This window comes from Mirounga angustirostris, unplaced genomic scaffold (assembly GCF_029215605.1).
Source record: "Mirounga angustirostris isolate CCGP_5_RB_7025 unplaced genomic scaffold, mMirAng1.0.hap1 SCAF_1, whole genome shotgun sequence".
In the NCBI taxonomy this organism is placed as follows: domain Eukaryota; kingdom Metazoa; phylum Chordata; class Mammalia; order Carnivora; family Phocidae; genus Mirounga; species Mirounga angustirostris.
In genome coordinates this window covers 212,426,697-212,448,937 of record NW_026991709.1, presented here as the reverse complement: position 1 = coordinate 212,448,937, position 22,241 = coordinate 212,426,697, and the positions used below count along the sequence as shown (strand labels likewise).

The 22,241-nt window shown below is 47.4% G+C and overlaps 1 long non-coding RNA gene across 1 annotated transcript; it reads left to right on the top strand.

Annotated features, from left to right (window-relative positions):
* The first annotated feature begins 17,137 nt into the window (after positions 1-17,137).
* LOC135362365 (uncharacterized) lies at positions 17,138-20,748 on the top strand. The gene is made up of 4 exons (XR_010406966.1): positions 17,138-17,340; positions 17,854-17,902; positions 18,036-18,279; positions 18,631-20,748. It is a non-coding gene; the product is annotated as an uncharacterized LOC135362365 (long non-coding RNA).
* Positions 20,749-22,241: the final 1,493 nt, after the last annotated feature.

Here is a 22,241-nt window from a genome sequence, read left to right as displayed (position 1 = left end):
CCGCTGCACCTGCCTGGGTTGTAGAATCTGAGCTTCTCACCCCCCAACCCCAACACACACACACACACACACACACAGACACACACACACACAGTGCCTGCATCTCCCTTCTCCACCTGGGAGACTTGGGGCATCAACCATGTTCTCAGTTAAAATCTTACTTTAAAAAAAATCATAGGTTGGCTGCTTATGCTTTTTCCCCATTTTCTCCTACTTGTTTTGAGGAGACAAAAACGTGTGAAATTCATGTTTCTCATCCCGATTTTTTTTAACCTTTCACTTTTTAAATAATTATAGGTTCCACAGGAAGTTGCAAAAATAGCACAGCGTCCCTTGTACCCTCCCCCCAGCTTCTCCCATAGTAGCACCGTCACATAACTCTAGCACATTCTCAAAATCAGGAAATTGACATTGCTACAATACTGTTACCTAGACCATGGGTTTTCATCTCCCAATTTTTACTTTAAGCTCCCCTCGTGCACACACACCTAAGTATGTTGTGCATACACTTCTGGGGTTGCACATACATGACCCATTCATGCACCCATGAAGATAAGCCTGCAACTTCTCACACAAGTGCCTTGAAAGGAGCACTCAAAAACACATGGGACTCATTATGTGTCCACACCCAGCTTTGAACATCTCTATAAAAGTCACACCCATGTAGTGACATCCATGCACCACACACACACACACACACACAGAGGCCTGCAATCCATGCATGCAGTCACTTACACACACACATTCAGAACCTCCACATATATGCACACACCCAGCCATACCATGCGTATATACACACACGCACACTGCCTTGTGCATGCACTAACCCATGCTGGAAAAATCCATACAGTGAGTTATTTTTAATATGACCAGTGCCCCCCACCAAATCCTACTGGTCACCATGGTTTCAGGAGGACATCACCTGCATTTGCCATTTGCTCTGTCCCTCCCCTGCCCTCTCTCTCTCTCTGTCTCTCTCTTCCCCTGCCCTCTCCTCCCCTCCACTCCCTTTCTCTCTCTGTCTCTGTCTCTGTCTCTGTGTTTGAAGAAAACATTTGCTGCCTTTCTATAAGTTTTTCTGGCTTTGAATTTAGTAAGCATAGTAATATATTGAAAGTTCTGGAAGGGAAAATAAATAAAGCTGTACTGGGATCCACAAGTGTAACCTTCACAGGCTCCTCTCCAGGCTCTGCCCTTATTCTGGTGCTGGAGGAAGGGGTCCCAGTGGTGGTGGTGGCCGGGGGGGACTTGGGGCTGCTCTCCCAGGCCCCAAAGCAGGTGCTCAGGCTGTTAGACCCCCTTGCCCCTCACCCTGCCTGTCCCTCTGCGATACTTTTGATACTCCTGAGTTTTTCCTTTAGCCCAGTCTCTCAGCCACTTCCCACCTGGCCTCTTGATCCCTCCTCAGCAGCCCCTCCACTAACAGATACCTCAGTGCCTTCAAACCTGAACTCATGCTCCATCCCCTATAAACCTGCCCTTATGAAAGCTCACCACCATCTGTCCTGCCTCAAAGGCCAGAATCTTGGGAGTTCCCTTGATACTTCCTCTGTTTCCAACCCAAGTCCCACTTCTCCACACCTAGCTTAGTCTCAGCTGGTGTCAAAATCAGGATCCTCCCAGTGACATTTCCAGCCAGGATCCTTCTGACTCACTTTGCTCCACACAGGCCTGGTTGCACCCATTTGGGCCACATTCCTTGCATCCCAGGACCTTTGCACATGCTGTGCTCACCTCCAGTACTAATCTCCTCACTGCTTCTCTTAGTTGTGCCAATGCATTCTTCCATCTCAGCTCCGGCGTCACCCTGTCAGAGATGCCTGCCCTGTTCACCTGTTAAGAGCTAACTCATGTTACCCTATACTTTTTTCCAACTCCCAATGTTAAGGTGCTTCCTTGTTTAGTGTTTATAGCTCCCTTTCTAGATAATGAACCCCATGAGGACAGGGATGTTTGTCTACCTTGTTCATTGCTCATTTGGAACAATGTCTGGCACACAGCAGGTGCTCAATAAATGTTTGCTGAATGAGCAAATGAATGAAGAGATTTCCAACCATCAGGTCATGCCACCAAGAGAAAAATGAGTCAGATGGGGCCCAGGCTTCTGGTGTGATTAGAACAGAAAAAAAAAAAAGAGGGAGTGGAGATGGTCTTACTCATTTTAAAGGGGGGTTTTACGGTTAAGAACAGAGTGAGTTCATCTTTTGCAGAAGTGAAGTTCATGAACATGGGTTTGCGTCCATACAGAAAAGGCTCTGGCAGGATGTGCTCCAAACTGTCAAGAGAGGTTGCAACCGAAACATTTACTTTTCCTCTTCATGTCCCTCTTTACCTTTATTCACAAATTGCGTTTGGGCTGAATAATGAGGTTATCAACTGTCTTGCAGTTGGAGGTGGTAGATAAGCTGTCATTTAAGCAATACTTTAAAATGAGCATGTTTGGACACCTGGGTGGCTCAGAAGTTTAAGCATCTGCCTTCGGCTCAAGTCATGATCCCAGGGTCCTGGGATCAAGTCCCATATCAGGCTCCCTGCTCAGTGGAGAGTCTGCTCCTCCGTCTCCTTCTGCCCCTCCCCCAGCTTGTGCTCTCTCTCATTCACTCTCTCCCTCAAATAAATAAATAAAATCTTTTTAAAAAATACATTTGATAAAAAAATTAAAAAATAAAAAATAAAATGAACATGTTTGCTGATATGACCTTTCTACCTCTGACAACTCACCCTTAAAGAAAGAAATGTGAACTTGTACAAAGAGCTCGGTCACAAAGTTGCTTCACCCCTAAACTGAACGACCTAGATGTCCAGCAATGGGCACTCATTACTTAAACTGTGGGAGAGCTGAATCAGGAAATAAAGCATAGGAGAGAATTTAAAGTCATGAAAAGACATTTTCCATCTACAAAGGACAATAATGTGCTAGATGATTCCCTTTTTGTAAACACAGGAAGGAGAACAGATATATTAGGGACAAGTGGGGGAGGATGTCAGAAATTGCTGGCAGCAACTCCCTCTCATGGGGTGGTCGTGGGTGACTTTTATTTTCCTTGTTGTTTTTCCCTAGTTTTTAAATTATCTGAAAAGAACATGCACTCATTGAATGAGGAAAAGACAACCCATAAGATTATTTTTGAAAAGATGAAGAGAATGCTGTGGCCAGTGGTTGTGTGTGCTTGTGCTTGGCTGAAGGCAGGATGTGTGTGCAGACCTGGTTTTGACCCCTTCCCATTGACACAGACTGAGGTGCCTCTACCTCGGCACTATTGACATTTGAGGCTGGAGGTGTCCTGCTTGTGGGGGCACCATCCCGTGCGATGTAGGATGCTTGGCGGCATCCCTGGCCTCCACCCATTATATGCCAGTAGCACCTCCCACCAAAAATGTCTCCAGAAACACGGAACACAACCTTATGTGACCGCGCACCTACGCAGACTCTCCCTGTTTCTTGGGTCCCTGAGCCGGCTGTCACAGGTGAGCTGGGACACTCTGCAAGAGACAAGAGCAACCCAGGGATTACCGGACTCCATCCCCATCAGCAGAACCTCACTCCCAAACCCTTCACCTGCCTGGGGCCTCTCAGCAGCTGCCCGGAACAGAAACCTGAGCCCCTGTTCTCACGGCTGGGGCACCCAGACCCTCAGAGATACAGCAGATGAGCTGGGGGCTGGGGTGGTGCTCTGGGGGCCCAGGCAAGCTGGGGAGCAAGTGGAGTGTCTGACCACTGCTTGGGAAATCTTACCCTGTGCAACCAGAGACCCTAAGCTACAGGATGTTTAGAAAGTGACGTTAGACTCATTGGCCCCTCTCAGATCCTAGCTGTGTTTTATCTAACTGCGGATTGTTCCAATCACTGGCATTCTTTAAAATCACGTATCGTAGGTCAGTGGTCCTCACCCACAGGTGGTTCTCCTCCCCAGGGGACACTTGGTGGTCTGCAGACACTTGTGGCTGTCACAGTTTAGGAGAAGGAGCTCCTGGGATCGAGTGGGTGGAGGTAGGAGATGTTGTTCAACACCTTACAATGCACACGACGACCCCATCCTAGAGAATGATCTGGCCCTGAATATCAGCAATGCCGAGATGGAGAGACCCTGAACTAGAGTCACAGAATAATAAAAACCCCAAGAGTTAACTTTCTTTAGTGTGCATTCAGTATTTACCAGTCTCGCCATGATGCTAGTCCATTGGCTTCTCAGAACCCCCCCATGAATGATAAAGACTAGCATCAGCCACATTTTCCATATGAGAAATTGAAACCCAGAGAGGGAAAATGTCCAATGCAAGGTCACACGGCGAGTGAATGGTAGAGCCAGACGTTTGGCCAGGAAGGGCTGGAAATTTCAAGGTGTCACTACCACCCATCCACTCAATGGTTTTATTACACAGCTGGGAGATCCTGTGTCCTGCATGACACCAGTGCCTGGCATACAGTAGGTACTCAATAAGTGCTTGTTAAAAGAATAAAAGGAGTTGGAGGGACCACTGGACAAATCCAAAACAAAACCATCTACAAAACAACTTCTCTGCTCTTTTCGAATGTAATGGAAAGCAAAGATAGCCGGCATGGACAGGAACACCAAACACAATGTATGATTCTGCTTAGACCCCAGATTGGAAAAGAAAAGAGCCATAAAGAGTACGACGTGGACTGTTGGCAGAATTTGAATATGGATTACATACTGGATAGTAATATAGACTCAATGTTAGAGTTCATGAATTTGTTGTATCCTCATTATGTAAGAAAACAGCCTTTTCAGGACACCTGGGTGGCTCAGTCGGTTAAGCGTCTGCCTTCGGCCCAGGTCAGGATCCCAGGGTCCTGGGATTGATTCCCACATCGGGTTCCTTGCTCAATGGAGAGCCTGCTTCTCCCTCTGCCTGCTCTGCCTGCTTTGCTTGCTGCTCCCCCTGCTTGTGCTCTCTCTCTCTCTGACAAATAAAATCTTAAAAAAAAGAAAAGAAAAGAAAAGAAACGGCTTTTTTCTTAGAGGCACCAAGTCTCTTAAGGGGCTTGGTGGCAATGACGAGGTGTGGATATGAAAATGTGAACGTGACTAAGTGGGGCAGTGGGGAGCCAAGAGGTCATGATACTATTCTTGCAACTTTTGATATTCTTTTCAAAATAAAAATGAAAAATCAATATGGAACTACTTGGCAGTTAGAAGAAACCAGCTTGGGATAACATGCAGCAGCCTAAATGGATCTCCAGAGAATCATGAGGGGTGAGAGAAGCCAATCCCAAGAGGTCACATGGTGTATGTTTCCATTTATAGAACATTCTTGAGATGGCAACTTTGTGGAAATGGAGGAAGGATTCATTATTGCCAGGAGCTGAGGGGGTGAGTTGGGAGGAACTTGACAGAAATGTTCAAGGTCAGTGTCCTGGACCTGCTGTTATACTACAGTTTTGCAAGGTGTTATCATTGGGTCATGAGTTATTTCTTACAACTGCATATGACATCTACAGTCACCTCAAAATTAAAAGTTTAAGGGGCGCCTGGGTGGCTCAGTCGTTACGCGTCTGCCTTCGGCTCAGGTCATGATCCCAGGGTCCTGGGATCGAGCCCCACGTCGGGCTCCCTGCTCAGCGGGAAGCCTGCTTCTCCCTCTCCCACTCCCCCTGCTTGTGTTCCCTCTCTCGCTGTGTATCTCTCTGTCAAATAAATAAATAAAATCTTTTAAAAAAATATTTTTAAAAAATTAAAAGTTTAAAAAGAAGTATTTAATACTAACCAAAAATTTTCTGGGCACTTACCATGTCCCCAGCATTGGTTAACCACTTCACACATGGGTTTTTTGTTTGTTTCTTTTAAACTTAAACCTGTCAGGTAGATCCTGTCCCTATGTCCATCTTACAGAAGAAGAAATTAAATATCCAAGGCACAAAAGGGAAGTTTTTGACTAGGGGGACAGCACACCAGAATCTCTGGGAGCATGAGACGGGGATATGTAAAGGCTTACAAAAACTGTGCTTAAGATGATACTTGTCACGAAGATAACTATAATCATGATCACTATCATTTATTGAATGCAAACTCTGTGCCTGGCACTGCGTAAGTGCCTTCCCTGTGTTAACTAATTTTATTCTCACTACATCCCAAGGAGGTTGATGCTGTTGGTAGCCCCGTTTTGCAGATGAGCAAACTGAGGCCTAGACTTTCCCTGAGCGCTATAGGGAACCTTAGAAGGCAGAGCAGGAAAGGAACATGCTCAACTTTCCTGACACCAAATTGTGGGGTTTTTTCCCCTACATGAAGCAAGTCTCAGACACCAGCTGGTTGTCCTGCAATTTAACTAGATCCTGACACCATCTACCTGGAGACAGCCTCACATCCCACAGGTAGGGGCTCTGTCCCACAAAACTACCCCTTTCAAACTCCAATCCAAAGTCCAAGTTGTCGCTTGTGCTCCTGACCTACCAGCTACAGGTTGGGTAATTTGCCAGCGAGGCTCACAAAGTTCAGGAAAAACAGTTAACTTACTAGATCACCATTTATTACAAAAGGATACACCCAGCAACAGTCGGATGGAGGAGACACACAGAGCAAGGTACGGGGAAGGGTCCAAAGCTTCCATGCCGTCCCAGTGCCTCTGTGTGCTCACCAACCCACTTCTCCAAACCCCACGCTTTAGGGAATTTTTATGGAGACTGCATTATGTAGGCACAATTGATTAAATCACCAGCCACTGGATAACCTTTCTTGCTCTTATCACTTAGGAAATTCCAAGGGTTTGGGGAGCTTAGCTCTGAGCTATATATATATCTACAATAAACACACACAAAGTAATGTGATGCTATTTCCATAATTGGGTTATAAAAGACAGCGACTTCCATCTTGCTCGCAGACTATTGTCTCCTGGACTTGCATGCTTTAATGAAGCAACCCACCATGTTGGGGAGACCCACGTGGCAAAGAACTGAGGGCAGCCTCCTGCCAAGGGCCCTCCAAAAACTGAGCCCTGCTAACAACCGCGTGAGTTTGCAAGTGGATCCTTCCCCAGTCATACCTCAACCCTGGCTCACACCTTCAGTACAATCTCCAAAGCTGTGAGGCAGAGCAGCCAGCTAAGCCATACCTCAATTTCTGAGTCACAGAGCTGTGAGATAATAAATATTATTTTAAGCCACTATGTTTTGGGGTAATTTGTTAGGCAGCAATAGCTAACTTTATTATTATTATCAGAGTAAGTTTTATAAAGTGACCGTGAGAGCTTTACTAGACACTCGTGGAGGTGGAGTCCCTGTCTCCTAGCTAGGTGCTGGTCCCATGCTTAAGCTTGGTTTCCTCATCTGTAAAATGGGGTTAATATAGGAGGGTCATGAGCAGGAAATACAGGTAAAGTGCTTAGCTGAGGCCCTGCACATGGGGGTGCTCAGGTGCAGGGGCTCTTGTGATGAGGATGATGACTGGGAATGGGGACTGTCTCATTTCTTGTCTAGTGTCACCCCCCTCCGAACACAGGCTGTGAGCCTCGTGGGTTTTCAGTAACTGTAAAATGCAGGCTCTGTGCGTCTGTGTTCTGTCTGCACACCCCGTCTGCTCATGGTGGTGATGGGGACGGGGGGATCGCTGGCATGGGTCCTGTTCCTGTTGGCTGCGTGCGTGCCCCTGGTTCGGGCTGTGACCACCCACGGGGATGTCAACGTCCGTGGGGGTCTAGGGCGACTGGACTGGGGGGACGGGAGCCTGGTGAGAGCTAGGGGAGGGAGGCAGTTAGCCTCACTCCCCCGGCCCCCCTTCCTCGCCTCCCGCCGAGGGTCTCAGCCACTTCTCCGCGGCACTTGGCGGAGAGGACACGCGGCAGGCGTTGCCCCGGCAACACCGGGATGCCCAGCAACAAGTCCGCGCCGCGCGTCACGTGCCCGGCGCGGACCAATCCGGGGGCCCGCGAGGAAGCAGGTCAGCCCGGGCCAAAGTCCGCCTCCCTACCGCCTCCCTCCCCGGCGGGCTGCTCGGAGCTAATTACCGTAATTGCGGAGGGAGAGCTCCGCTGTGCGCGGGGGTTGGGGCTGGGGGCTGGGCGGGCCCCGAGGAGCTGAGTGCCGAGGGCGGGGAAGCAGGACCCTCTGCCTCCAGCATTCTCGCCCGCTGCGTGGGTGAACGCCATCAAAGCGCTCATTAAGCGCCTACTGTGTACACCTAGTGCGGGAGGGCGGGGGCGGGGGGGTTGGAGCGCTTGCAGTGGGGGTGGGGAACCCTAGCCTCCAGTTTGGATAAATCTGGATTTGAGGGCGCGAATCAGATCAATGGGTTTGATTCTTAAGATTTGGGGTCTCACGGGGCGCCTGGGTGGCTCAGTCGTTAAGCGTCTGCCTTCGGCTCAGGTCGTGATCCCGGGGTCCTGGGATCGAGCCCCGCATCGGGCTCCCTGCTCCGCGGGAAGCCTGCTTCTCCCTCTCCCACTCCCCCTGCTTGTGTTCCCTCTCTCTCTGTGTCTCTGTCAAATAAATAAATAAGATCTTTAAAAAAAAAAACCAAAAAGATTTAGGGTCTCAAAACTGTTGGCTGTATTGAATTACACATACACACACACACACTCCTTTGAGTGTCGGTTTCCTCTGGCACAAAAATATGGAAAGTTTAGCTTTTGAAGGGACTGGAACTGTATAAAGACTTAGCTCTGAGCAGACGGGGCTCGAATCCAGTCTCTCCCATTTACCGCTGTGTGACTCTAGACGAATCCCTTAACCTCTCTGAGCCTCTGGTTTCTCATCAGTTAAAAAAACAAATCGGGGGATGCCGGTATTTGTTCGTGGGGGTTGTAAGTATTTATTGAGAGAATGCATGTGAAGCATATGGCAGGCATTCAGTAAACAGAAGCTAATCATCATCACGGTCCAGCTCTCAGTTATGAGCTGTGAGAACTTCCAAGTGCGGTTTAATGGCTCTGAATTGTTTTATTCCCCACCCCCCCCCACCCCCGTAGATAATATAAAGGGATGGGGTAAGAGGCCTCATGCTGAATTGGCTGCCCCCCCGAGTCTGTTTCCTTATGCAATGTTTTTGTTTTGGGAGGTCTTCATGTAAAAGGCTCCTGCAGGCATTTGAGTTTCTGATTCCCTTCAATCCCTTCTGGTTCCTTGCACTGTTCCTTCTTTCTTTCAACAACAAACATTAATTGAGCACCTACTGTGGACTGAGCCCTGCTGTGGGTCTGAGTCCTCATCCTCATTATGGAGAATGCAGGCTCCAAGAACCAACTATGTCACTGGCCACAGGAAGTGGCCCAGGATCTCAGTGGAGAGGAGGATATGTCTGGCCTGCTTTCAGTTTCTCCAGTGCATCTGCTGCCCACCTCTGGGCCTTTGCATCTGCTGCTCCCTTGGCCTGGAAGTCTGTGCCTGCTGATTGGCTCTTTCTTACCTTTTCTGTCTCTGCACCAATGGCACAGACTCAGAAGGACTTTCCTGACACACACACATCTTAGTCTCTGCCTAAGCTAAGGATGTGCTCCCCTCTACCACTGTGGTTGCCAGCAATTCTGTTCCCATCCCTTACCCACCCCCCCACTAGGATGGAGAGTCAGAGGGAGGACAGTTGAGGGGGAGGGTTGTACCAGAAATTTTGTCAATACCCGTTTCTAAAGCACCTCCAAAAGCTGAGATGGTAGAACCCGTTGTTCTGCTGTTCTTTCCAGGTTCTTCCAGGACTGAGTGCTGGAGTGGAAACCAGGCCCGGAGAGAGTTAGCTTTCGTCCTTGACTCTGCAGCTCGAGAGCCACCTTTCAGAGGCTGGGGGCTGGTCCCACTCAGGACACAGACACCAGCCACAGAATATGACTATAAGTGGGCGTTCTGGCGTCAAATGGCAGCTCTCCCCACTTCTTTGCTCTCCGTGTCCTGGCCTCCCGGAGGAATGTGAGACTGAAACAGATAACTGCCTGAGAAGGGTTTTGGGGAGATTCTGGAAGGCCCGAACCTAGCACTCACAGCATCATCTGCAGATATCTATTGGAACCCAGTATTTTTTGTGGGCCATTGTGCTTGGTGCCAAGGCTGCAAGGGATTAAGAGAGGACCAAAGGAAAACACACAGGAGAAGGGGTGGGCAAGCTGGATTCTCATCCTGGCTGGATCCCTGACATGCTTTGTGAGTTGAACAAAGTTGCTTTCCCTCTCTGGGCCTCATCAACATGAGGGATAGGGGGCTCTGTAACAGAAAGACCTCCTTCAGACCTTTCCTCTGCCCTTCCTTGCTAGGCATTCTTGGTGGGAGTTTCCCCCCCTCTCTGAACCTCAGCTTCCACATCTGAAAAATGGGATTTAGTTAACATGCTCCAGGGTGGGTGTGAAGAGCAACTGAGATCATTCATTCAGTCTTTCATTCAGTGACTAACCATTCTACACATTGGGAAGTAAATGGGCATTAAAATGGGTCAGATTCTTGCCCTTACATGGTATATAAAACTCTTAGCATATAGCTCAAATAAAAGAGCATCCGCATCATCATGATTATTATACACAAAAGGCTTCAGAATGCACTTGTTATGCATAAAATGTGTAGGGCTTGGCACAAAATAGATGCTCAGGAAACACTAGTTTATATATGGTAATAATTCCAGGACACACACTGCAAGATTCTTTCCTCTCTCAGAGTCTGAAGTGTTAAAAGTGCCTGTGATTCTCATTCAGGGGGTTGCGGATTGAGACCTTCATTAGGGATTCCCTGGAAGCCTCAGGTGGGGAGGGCGACCTGTGTGTGGTCCTGTTTGTGTGTTCTGCTCCTTCTGGGTAAATGCCTCTATTAATCTCCCCCTGCCTGGGCTTGAGGGTCAGGTTTCGGGGCCCCAGGCAGATGTTGTCCAGAGTAGCCCTGTTTCCTTAATCCTCAGGGCTCCAGAAATTGTCCTTAGAAGAGAGAACAACAGGCCTGCTGAGGCCACCATCTGTGCAGTCTCGATTTGTAAATGCTCATGAGGGTGGTAGGAAAGAGAGGTCTCTATAGTAACGGATGAGGAAGGGGCTGTGTGTGTGTGTGTGTGTGTGTGTGTGTGTGTGTGTAAGGCAGAGGACAGGGAGGAAGAATCATCCCAGACCCTTATTCTTAAACCTTTTTTTCTACCATGATGAGCTATTAATTAATACTCACTGCTGGTTTATTATCCCAGGAGATAATTAGCTACTGTTCCTAACTGGAGTCTCATGGGGGACATTTTCTAAAGAGATTCATTCATTTCTGCCCACCTGCACCTGCCTTTCTCCTAGAACATAGGCAAATGCTGCAGATCCCGGGGACCCAGAGGGGAGAAAATGGAACAAAGGGGACTCTCTGTGAAGCTGAGATTCCCAGCAAGATGGCGAGGGCAGAGCCCAAATTAGTGCGGACACAGCAAGTGATTAAAAAATGCCAGCTATGATTATTCTGGAAGGCGGAATGGGGCCTCCTAAGGTGTCAGTGTTTGCAAGGGAAGGTCACCACCTCTGTTTAAATGGATCAGTCTGACCCAAAGCAGGCAGAAAGAGGTAGGAGGAGGAAGGACTCTGCAACCAAGTGGTCCTGGGTCCAAATGTGCCACGTCCAGAGTCTCCTCCTGGCCTTTGCACATGCTGTTCTTCCTGTCAAGAATACACTTCCTGCAACTTCACCCAGCTCGCTCCTTCTCAGCCTTAGGTCTCAGTTTAGACAGTGGCACCTCCTCCAGGGAGCCATCCTTGGTTTGCCCCCTCCTTCCTCAACCCTGACTGGAGCAGGTGAGTCCCCTGGGCTCCCCCAGTGCCCAGAGGTTCCTCCCTTACAGCTTTGTTCAATCTGAGTTATAATAGACAGGGACTATCTGTCTCTCCAACTAGACTTTTTGTTGAGGATTATGTCTTGTTCTCCTACATAAACTAATAAATTAAAGATAACACGTTTTACAAAATGTGTATAGAATGCTACTTTCTGTATTAAAATAGGGAGAAGACACAATACACTTATTAGGTGACTAAAAAATAAGCTGACAACGCCCAGTGCTAATGAAGACGTGGAGCAATTGGAACATCTCATCCACCGTCCCTGGGAATGCAAAGTCACATGGCTGCTCTGGAAAATAAGTTTGGCAGTTTCTTATAAAGTCAAATATGTCCTTACTGTGTCACCCAGCCAACCCACTCCTCGGTATTTACCCCAGAGAAATGAAAACATACTGTCTGCACAAACACCTGTACATGAATGTTTATAGCAGCTTTATTCATAATCTCCAAGACCTAGAGATGTTCCTGAACCCAATGTCCCTGCACTGGTGAATGGATAAACAAACTGTAGTTCATTCACATAATGGAATGCTACTCAGTAATAAAAAGGAGCTAATTCCTGATACACACAACAACATGGATGAATGTCCTAAGCATTATGAGTGAAAGAAGCCAGACACAGAAAGCTGCACACCGTGTATTCCATTTAAATGCCATTCTGGAAAAGGCAAAACTATAATGATGGAGATCAGATCAGCAGTTACCAGGGACTAGGGGAGTGGGGTGGGGATGGACGATACAGAGGCACGAGGGAACTTTTTGGGGTGATGGAACTGTTCTGTATCTTGATTATGGCATTGGATCCATGACTGTGCATTTGTCAAAATTTATAGAACTGTACATCTGAAAATATGAATGTTGCTATGCATCAGTTAACTCCAATATATTTGGCTTTAAAAAAGAACTCTTAAAAAGGTTTTAAAAAGATGTGTGTGTGGTGGGGGAGAATGATGTGGGAGTTTATATATTCATGAAGGACCTCTGGAAAGGGACAGAGAAGAGAGTGGACAATTGACAAGAGCTTTGATCTTGGAGTTCGTGGACGACGGTCTGCATCCCAGCTCCAAACCCTTCTCATTGCACTTTCTGGGCAGGCCCCTCCCCTTTTCTGAGCCTCTTGTCATGTCTCTAAAACCAGTACCTATCATATCTGAAGCTTAGAGGAATTGGCAAGAGAGTCTTGGAATCCTAGGTGTAAAGTCATTCTCTGCTCTCCTGGAGGTACGAGGGGGACCCCAGAAGAAGACAATGATAGGGTCAGGAGCATGAGTTTTAGAGCCAAGAGGCAGGGCTGTGTTCAAATCCCAGTTCTGCTGCTCACTTTCCAGGTGGCCTTGGGCTACTTAGTCTCTCTGAGCCCCAGTTTCCTCATCTGTAAAATGGGGACAACAGGGGTGTCTGGGTGGTTCAGTCGGTTAAGTGTCTGCCTTTGGCTCAGGTCATGATCTCAGGGTCCTGGGATCAAGCCCCGCATCCATCTCCCTGCTCAACGGGGAGCCTGCTTCTCCCTCTGCCTCTCTCCCTCCCCGTGCTCTCTCTCTCTCAAATAAATAAATAAAAATCTTTTAAAAATGGGGACTACAATTGTAGCTACCTTATGGGGTTGTCCCAAGGCCTTAGGAATTCATGGCATGTAGATGGTTTGAAATGGAGCCTGGCACAAAGTAAAAGCTCAAGGAGAAAGAGAGAAAGGAAGAAAGGTTTTCCGGTGTGACCTGCTCCCAGCATGAATGACCAGACCTCCCTCTGGTTATGATTCCTGCCAGTCCCCTCCACCTTTGATCATTCTCCTACACACCCATCAGGGCCTGTTCCTCCTCAATCCCTGCACCGCCACCCAAAACTTTGGCAGTCACTGTTCCTGCAGCCTGATACTTGCCCTTTACATTTCCTCCTGGCCATGTCCTTCTCATAGTTCAGGACTCAGTTCAAGTGGTCCTACCCCAGAGAGACTTTCCTCAACCATCCAGGCTAATACAATGTCCCTCTCACCAGCCACTCACGTGCTACCATGGGGCCAGAAAATTACAGCCCTTGACTCAAATAAGCTGCTGTTATTTTTATAAATAAAGTTTTATTGGCACACAGTCACACCCATTCATTTATGTATTCTCCAAAGCTGCTTTTGAGTGAAGTAGCCACAAGAGACTGGCTGTCCCGCAAAGCTGAAATGTTTACTTTCTGGCCCTTGACAGAAATTCTTGCTCTATCCCCCAATCTATTATCTTCATAGCAGTCATTGCTGTGTGAAGTTATATTGTTCCTTTATTTGTTTACTTGCTTATTGTCTGTCTTTTGCACTAAATGGAGGACAAAAATCACATCAGCTTGGTTCCCTGCTGTATTCTCACATAGCACATAGCAGGCATTCAAAAATATTTTTTACAGAGTGAATGAATTCACAAAGTAGGCTTGGGGCTGTGTATATATGGCTGTGTCTTTCTAGAATGTTGGAGGAGAAAGAGACTTAAGAAATCCTCTAAAAAAACCCTCTTGTTGTAAAGAAGGGGGGGCAGACACAGGGTATAGAGCACACCCTCATGGAGGACAGTGAACAAGCCAGATCCCTGGACTGAGAGGAGAATCCTAGGGTCTAAGAATCACTTGCTACTACAAAGCCCACCTCTCTGTGACAGAGACGGGAAACACAGGATGATGAAAAGCAACGCATGATCCTGATTTGGATCCCAGCTTGGGGAGAAATGCCATAAGGGACAATATTGGGATGACTGGTGAAACTGGAATGTGGGCCAGCGATTAGACAGGAGTGTTGTAACAATTTTAACTTATTGGCTGATCATTAAATTAGGGTTACATAGGAGACTGTCCTTGATCTTGGGGGATGCATGCTGAAGTATTTAGGAATGAAGGGGCAGTTTTGTTTGCAACTTACAGGATTGGGACAGATACAAAGATATACGTAAAGAAATAGACAAAGATAAAGCAAATGTGGCAAAATGTTAACAATGGGTGGGTGAATCTAGATAAAGATGACATGGAAGTTCATTGCACGATTCTTGCAACTTTCCTGTGGGTTGGAATTTTTTTTTTTTTTCACAATAAAATGGTTAGGGGCGCCTGGGTGGCTCAGTTGGTTAAGCATCTGACTCTTGATTTAGGCTCAGGTCATGATCTCAGGGTCAGGAGATCGAGCCCCGAGTCGGGCTCAGCGGGGAGTCTGCTTGAGATTCTCTCTCTCCCTCTCCCTCTGCCCCTCCTCCCTGTGCCCTTTCTTTCTCTTTCTCTCTCTCTCTCTCTCTCTCAAATAAATAAACATTAAAATAAATAAATAAATAAAATGGTTAAAAGAAAAAGGGGGAAAACAAATAAACAAACAAGGCAGCTATCTCCAGGCTGCATGCCCATTTATTCTTCTTCCCTTTGTAGCAAGCTCCCTGTTCCTCCTTTTGGAACTGTGAAGCCATAACTGGCCTCTGAGTGGGAAGCAGAATGGAGGAATTAGAGCGTTTCAGATGAGCTCACTGGAATCACACACTTGACAGTGGACTTGTTAAGTACCTACTATGTGTCAGAATTCCACATAGCTTCTGCAGCCACTCCCCATGGATTTGACTGAAACTTTCCCCAGTGCATCACTGGAATTAACCCTTGGATGGGGCTTCATAGTTGACAAATGCTAAGTGCCTCATCTGATGCTCCTGGTTCCATGGGTGATATTCAGACGGCTCATTTGTGAGTTCAAATTCCACAAAATGAGCAGCCCCTTTAGGGGACTTTCATACTGGGAGAGCACAAGCTAGGACACAAATCCCTCTATTGTCAAAATACTACATCTGAGTATAGTTATACTTTCATGTCTTCACCCTCCCTAAAGACAAGCTTGGTTGTTGAATTCAAGGCCGGTGCTCCGCCTTCCCCAAAACCCATAATACAACAGAAGTTGGTTGATTAGGTAAAGGGGTGGAACGTCTCAGAAAATAATAATAGCTTCATTATTGGGAAACTTACCATGTCTAGACAATGTTTCTATTGCCATGCCAAGCTGCACTGGAGCCTGAGGTAAAAGGAAAAATCAGTAACGCGGATCCTATCTTTATTTAAAATTTTGATAATGTATTCATTGCCGATTTTTTACATTAATTTTGATTCCTTAAAACATTGCATTGAGGGGCGCCTGGGTGGCTCAGTTGGTTAAGCGACTGCCTTCAGCTCAGGTCATGATCCTGGAGTCCTGGGATCGAGTCCCACATCGGGCTCCCTGCTCAGCAGGGAGTCTGCTTCTCCCTCTGACCCTCTTACCTCTCGTGCTATCTCTCATTCTCTCTCACTCAAATAAATAAATTAAAAATAAAAAAAACCATTGCATTGAAACATTATTTATCTTGATTACTGAGTTTTTTTGGTGCCGTCTTGAATTTCTACACCTGTGGCAGGTAGTTTGCTTATCTTAGTCCTGGCCCACATTATTTATTTCTTTGGTTTTTTTTTTTTAAAGATTTTATTTATTTATTTGACAGAGAGATAGAGAGAAAGAGAACAAGTAGGTAGAGAGGCAGGCAGAGGGAGAGGGAGAAGCGGCTTCCTGCTGAGCAGGGAGCCTGATGCGGGGCTCGATCCCAGGACCCCAGGACCATGACCTGAGCCGAAGGCAGCCGCTTAACCAACTGAGCCCCCCAGGAGCCCCCCATATTATTTATTTCTAACAACCATCCGCACCATATCATGAATTTCTCATCACAATGCTCTGAGAAGGTACTACCATTATCATCATTTCACAGGTGAGGAAACTGAAGCACAAAGAGGTTCAACTGTGCCCAAAGTCCCACAGCAGGAAGGAAAAATATCTGGATTTGAACTCAAGCTTGGTTGTTTTTTTACTCAGAGCCTGCTCAGTAAAGCAAAACAATAAACTAAGTTATGAAGTGGGTTCTGAGCTGAGGAATCAAAAGATCTGGTCTTGAGACTCACCTCTGCCCCAGGCTCTTCTGAACCCTCCATTCTCACAGACCTCAGTTTCCCTATCTGGAACTGAACTTAAATATTCTGAACCTGCCCTGTTCTTTCCCCAACTCAGTTTACTAGTTTTCTCTCTCCTGAGTCAGCTATAGCACAATGTGGAGATGAGAAGAAGCAGGTACCAGCCAGGGCTTCTGGGCCGAGCTGGATGTGAGAGACCCAGGAGGAATTTGAGCCAAGTGGGGAGACCCTGAGGATCACAGTGAGTGCTCCTCCCCACTCTAGGAAATCCCAACCCAGTTTTTGGGCAGATGCCAGACTTTTATTCTGAAGCCGAGACCACAGCCTATGAGGTAATCTTTGGAGATGCATTCCAGGCGGAGTCCCATTGGCCGTCTGGTGAAGCCCCTCCTCGGGTTCCCGGTGCTCCGCCTTCCCCAAAGCCCATAAAAGTGCACGTCCCTGCCTCGGCAGCCACTGGTCACCTGCATCTGCCCACAAGATTGGAAGCAGGTGAGGCATACAGAGGAAAGGCCACTGCCCCGTGGGGGAGGGGTGGTCTGAGGGACCAGGGACCCCCGGGGATGGGGCCGGTTTACAGATCAGCGCATGGACATCTTCCAAGAAAGTGACAAAGACGGCAAAGTTGGCGGTCTGGAAAGCGGGAGGCCAACAGGGCTGACTACCTGGGAGGTAAGTCTAGGGACAGCCACGAGGTGGGGAGTAGGTATGAGTACTGGTTGCGACCTCTCCGTGTCTCCCCCACTGCCATTATGAAGCGCCCCGGGAAGAGAATCGAAAGATAAAGAAATCTGGGGGAGGGGGAGAGTCAGAGGGATAGAGAACAGAGGGGAATGGGGTGACCCAAGGGAGGAGAGGGAAGCAAGTTTTCTTCAGAACCGAGGCTGAGGACAGCTCTCCGACCACCACGGAAGGAAATGGCTCTCTGTTTCGGAACCGAAGACGCGGACAGCGCCTCTCGGGGTCCGCGCAGGGAACCGCGATCTGCTTCAGCACCAGAGCTCCGGACAGCTTCCAGCGGGGTTCGCGGGCCGACTTCATTTCAGCACCAGGAAACCGGACAGCTTCCCTGGTAACCAGGGAGACCTCGCACCCTGCCTGGGGAAGAGAGGGTGGTCTGAGACGTCTTTCGCTTCTGGAGACTTGCCCCTCATTTAATGGATGTTTCAACGAATTATTTTCTAGATCAGCACGTGAAATGAAACCGCACACATAAATCTGTAATTCCGAACAGGTGAGGCGGCCAATCGGTAGGACTGTGGGGGAACGCGCGCTTGCCAAGATGACGTTGTTGTGCTCTTTCCAGACTTCTGTAGAAGCATTGCGCCAAGCGTTTTATATACATTATATGCCATCTTCAACCCTAGGACATGGGTGTTTTTATGCCCAGGTGACACTTGAGGAAACTGAGACCCAGAGAGTGGCACCCAAAGGTGAATGAAGCTGCAAGTCAACCCCACATGCGTCCAACTCCAAATTTCATGTTTCTGACATGCCTGGGTGGGAGTAGGGCCCTTGGAAATCAGACCTTGCCTCTATCCAGGGGGACCAGGAACGGAAAAGAGGAGGCAGTGGAGAAGCAGGAAGCCCGGATGTTATGGCTTGGCTCAGGTGAGGGGTAAGAGCTGGGTGGGGGGATCTCAGATGTGGGGCAGAGGGGGCGAAGAAGACTGGAGTGGTTGTGGTCTAGTGCTGTGTGGAAGACTAGTGATTTTGTTGTTCTGATGTACTATGACAACAAGTCACAGCTTCCTCATAGCGTGGACTCCCATCGACCTCCGCCTGAGGTGGACAAGCAAGCGTGGGGGACGGGGGATCAGAGAACAACTTACATCTAGGGGGAGGGCTGGCTAATTCCATGGCACAGGGATAAGGGAGGGAATAAAACAGGGGCATGCACCCCATAAATATACAGCAATGTCCATATATTGTATCGACCATGTTACTTGTACACTCCCACAGGCCAGGAGATACAAAGTATCTGAGTCTGAACCCAGGGACCATACCCATCTTACTACACTTTCCTGGGGAAATCGGTGAAGGAATGGCATTTGAAGCCCTCCCTAGGCCAGAATTCTTTGGAGACTTCTCAATAACATTTCCGGGAATGATATTTTTCTCCCCTATCCTGCCATCAGTTCCATGTACCAATTATAGGACAGATGTAAGTTTGTGCCTGGTAGGTGAGTTGTGACCTCAACAAGACTCACCCCCAATTCCCTATGACATCCTAATCAAGTCACAGACACCACAGCAAGTTTGTTCTAGCCTTAGAGCCTTTGCTATTCCCTCAGCTTGGAAAGCTCTGCCCCCCCACAGCATCCCACTGCTCACGCTACCTTCTTACCCAAGTTTCATGTCGTTGAGGGAAGTTTTCCTTGTTGCCTCACACTGCCCCCCTCCCCGTGTCAAGTCGATATTATACATTCTCATAGACCTGGGATATCTTCTCTCCATCACTTCAGTTATTTTTGTGTTATCTGTCTGCAGGACTGTCTGTGTCACCATTATACTGTGAGCTCCATGAAGGCAGAGATTGTGTTTGTATTTTCACTGCTGTGTCCCCAGCACCCAATTCAGGACCTGGCACACAGCAGGTGCTCAATAAACATTTGTTGAATCAACAAAGGCATCAGAGAATAAACCAATGCATCAATCAATAAGTGAATTGATGGCTTCAGCACACACATAGAGATCCTGCTTCTCCTTGGTCTCCCCAACAGAGATACCATAGGGTGATGGTTGCTGCAGGTGTTTATTGGGGAGTATAATTAAATTTGTGGACACTCAAGGGCCAGCCAGCCAACTAATAGCCCCAGGAGAGAGCCAGGCTCATTTAATTAGCAATTACAAGGCATTGATTCCTCATTAGCTCCAGCAACCCCTGTCTCCCTCTTCAGCCCCAGACAAATGAAATCTTTCTCTCTCCCAGGAGTACTGCCTCAGTGGGTCCATTAACAAGCAGAGAAAATACGATTACAAGACACCTAAATGCCAGAGGCGGTTCATGAATGGGGTGGGGAGAGGGGGTTCAATGTCTGGGTTAAGGCTAATTGTGAGAGATTTTCTGGTATATTTAGAATCACCCTCTGGGAACTGGAGAGCTTTTGGATAGGAGAAGACACCCAGATACTGCCCCCCCCAATTAGGGACCCCATTGAAAGAGTAGATTCTACCCTGGTAGTTCTGTGAATGTCTCACTCTGAGTGTCTCACACTTACTCCAAATTAATCATTCCAAATTGAACACCCAATGCACCCAACCGCCAGTATGCCCCTCTTTCCGTGTCCCCATCAATGTGGCAGTCTCTCTACATCCCAGAGACCCCCCCCCCCTTCATATCCACCAATCCTCTTCCCTGAATTCCCCCAAGGTAAGTCATTCTGGTTAAATCCATCCTCTTCTCCAGCCCCCTGCCTCCACCACTGTTTGGTTATCTTGTGATCTCTTCCCTCCTCCCTCAACACACACAGCCAACTCATTCTCCACATACATTAAGGAGTCTTCTAGAACACAAATCTGATCAAGTCCTGGCTTTGCCTTCAACCCTTCCAAGACTCCCATTACCTGCAGGATAAAATCCCAATATCCTCACACAACCTGCATGATCTAGGACCTCCCTGCTGAGAGTAATTGCCTATCATTGTCCCACCAGCTACACCAAACAACTAGCCCACTCAAGACCACATCTTATCTGGATTCTCCAATATTAATATGAGAATGATTCACCTGGGAAGTTCACAGAGAATGCAGATTCCCAGGACCCTCCTAATTTCAATAAGCAGAGGGGAGGGAGATCCCGAAATCTGCATTTTGATCAGTTTCTCCACTGATTCTTAGGGAATTCTTCCTTTGATTAAAAAAGATTCCACTAGGAGCTCCTGGGTGGCTGAGTCATTTAAGCAGCCTACTCTTGATTTCAGCTCAGGTCATGATCTCAGGGTTGTGAGATCAAGCCTGGCATCAGGCTCCCCACTCAGTGGGAAGTCTGCTTGAGATTCTCTCCCTCTGCCTCTCCCCCCTGCTTCTGTTCTCTCTCTCTCTGAAATAAATAAATAAATCTTTTTAAAAAGATTTTATTTTAGGGGCACCTGGGTGGTTCAGTCATTAAGCGTCTGCCTTTGGCTCAGGTCATGATCCCAGGGTCCTGGGATTGAGCCCCGCATCAGGCTCCCTGCTCTGGGGGAAGCCTGCTTCTCCCTCTCCCACTCCCCCTGCTTGTATTCCCTCTCTCGCTGTGTCTCTATCAAATAAATAAATAAAATCTTTAAAAAAAGATTTTATTTTATTTGAGAGAGAGTGAAAGTGATCACAGAGGCCAAAGGAGAAGCAGACCCCCCAATGAGCAGAGAGCCTGATGTGGGGCTTGATCCCAGGACCCTGGGATCATGAACTGAGCCAAAGGCAGACATTTAACCGACTGAGCCACCTAGGTACCCCCAAAATAAATCCTTTTTAAAAAGACCCCACCAACCTTTTATGTCCCCCCCAAAAGACCTCTGGGGAGACACCTCAGTTAATCTCATGAGTTTCATCTTCATATCCCCTCATGCCCAGCTAAGTGCTAGTACTTAGCAAGTCTTCAGTTGAGATATGAATGCTGGTGTCTGAGCCCCATTACCTTCACCAGACACAGAAGGATGGAACCCATACACACCTATAAACATGAACCAGCACCCGCAGAGTTGCTTCTGGACTGAAGGTACAACCCATTGAGCTATCTTATCATATTTGATCAGTATCCACTTATCTTAATTTGGGAATCCATGAAAATAGAGGCTCAGACAGTGTGGTTTATTAGGAAGGTGGTCCTAGAGAGTAGGAGTCAAGGGACCAGAGAATGGGGCAAAGAAGCAGGGAAAACTGATATACAGGAATGTACTACAGTTACTCTGATACATTCAAAAATAACAGTTCTAAAACACAATGGAAATAAATTTTTCCCCTTTAGCTCACCAATCCCATGCCTAGATTTATGTAGAAGAGAAATGAATATGTATTTCCACAGAATGAAATTTACAGAAACAGCTTTAACAGTTTGATTCATAATAACCCAAAACTAACTGGTGAGTGGAGAAACAAATAATGGTATGTACGCACTTGGGGGGGGGGGAAGAAACAAACTAATGATATAAACAGCAGCATAGAGGACTAGAAAAGTCATGCTGAACAAAAAGAATTTGAACACATATGCATGATTCCATTTATATGACGCTGAACAATGGGCAAAAGTAATCTATATTAATAGAAATCAGAACATTGGGCTGGGGCACCTGGCTAGCTCAGTTGGCAGAGCATGTGACTCTTGATATTGGGGTCACGAGACTGAGCCCCCATGTTGGACGTAGAGATTACCTTTAAAAAAAAAAAAGAAGTCAGAGCATTGGGTGCCTCTGGAGTGGGTAGGAATCCATCAGAAAGAGGTCCTGGGAACTGTCCGGGGTTCTGAAAATGTTACCTATCTTGGTTAGGGTATTGACTATATGGGTGTATAGTTGCCAAAAATCTTTGATCCATGCACTTAATTAAGATCTGTGCAGGGCACCTGGGTGGCTCAGTCATTAAGCGTCTGT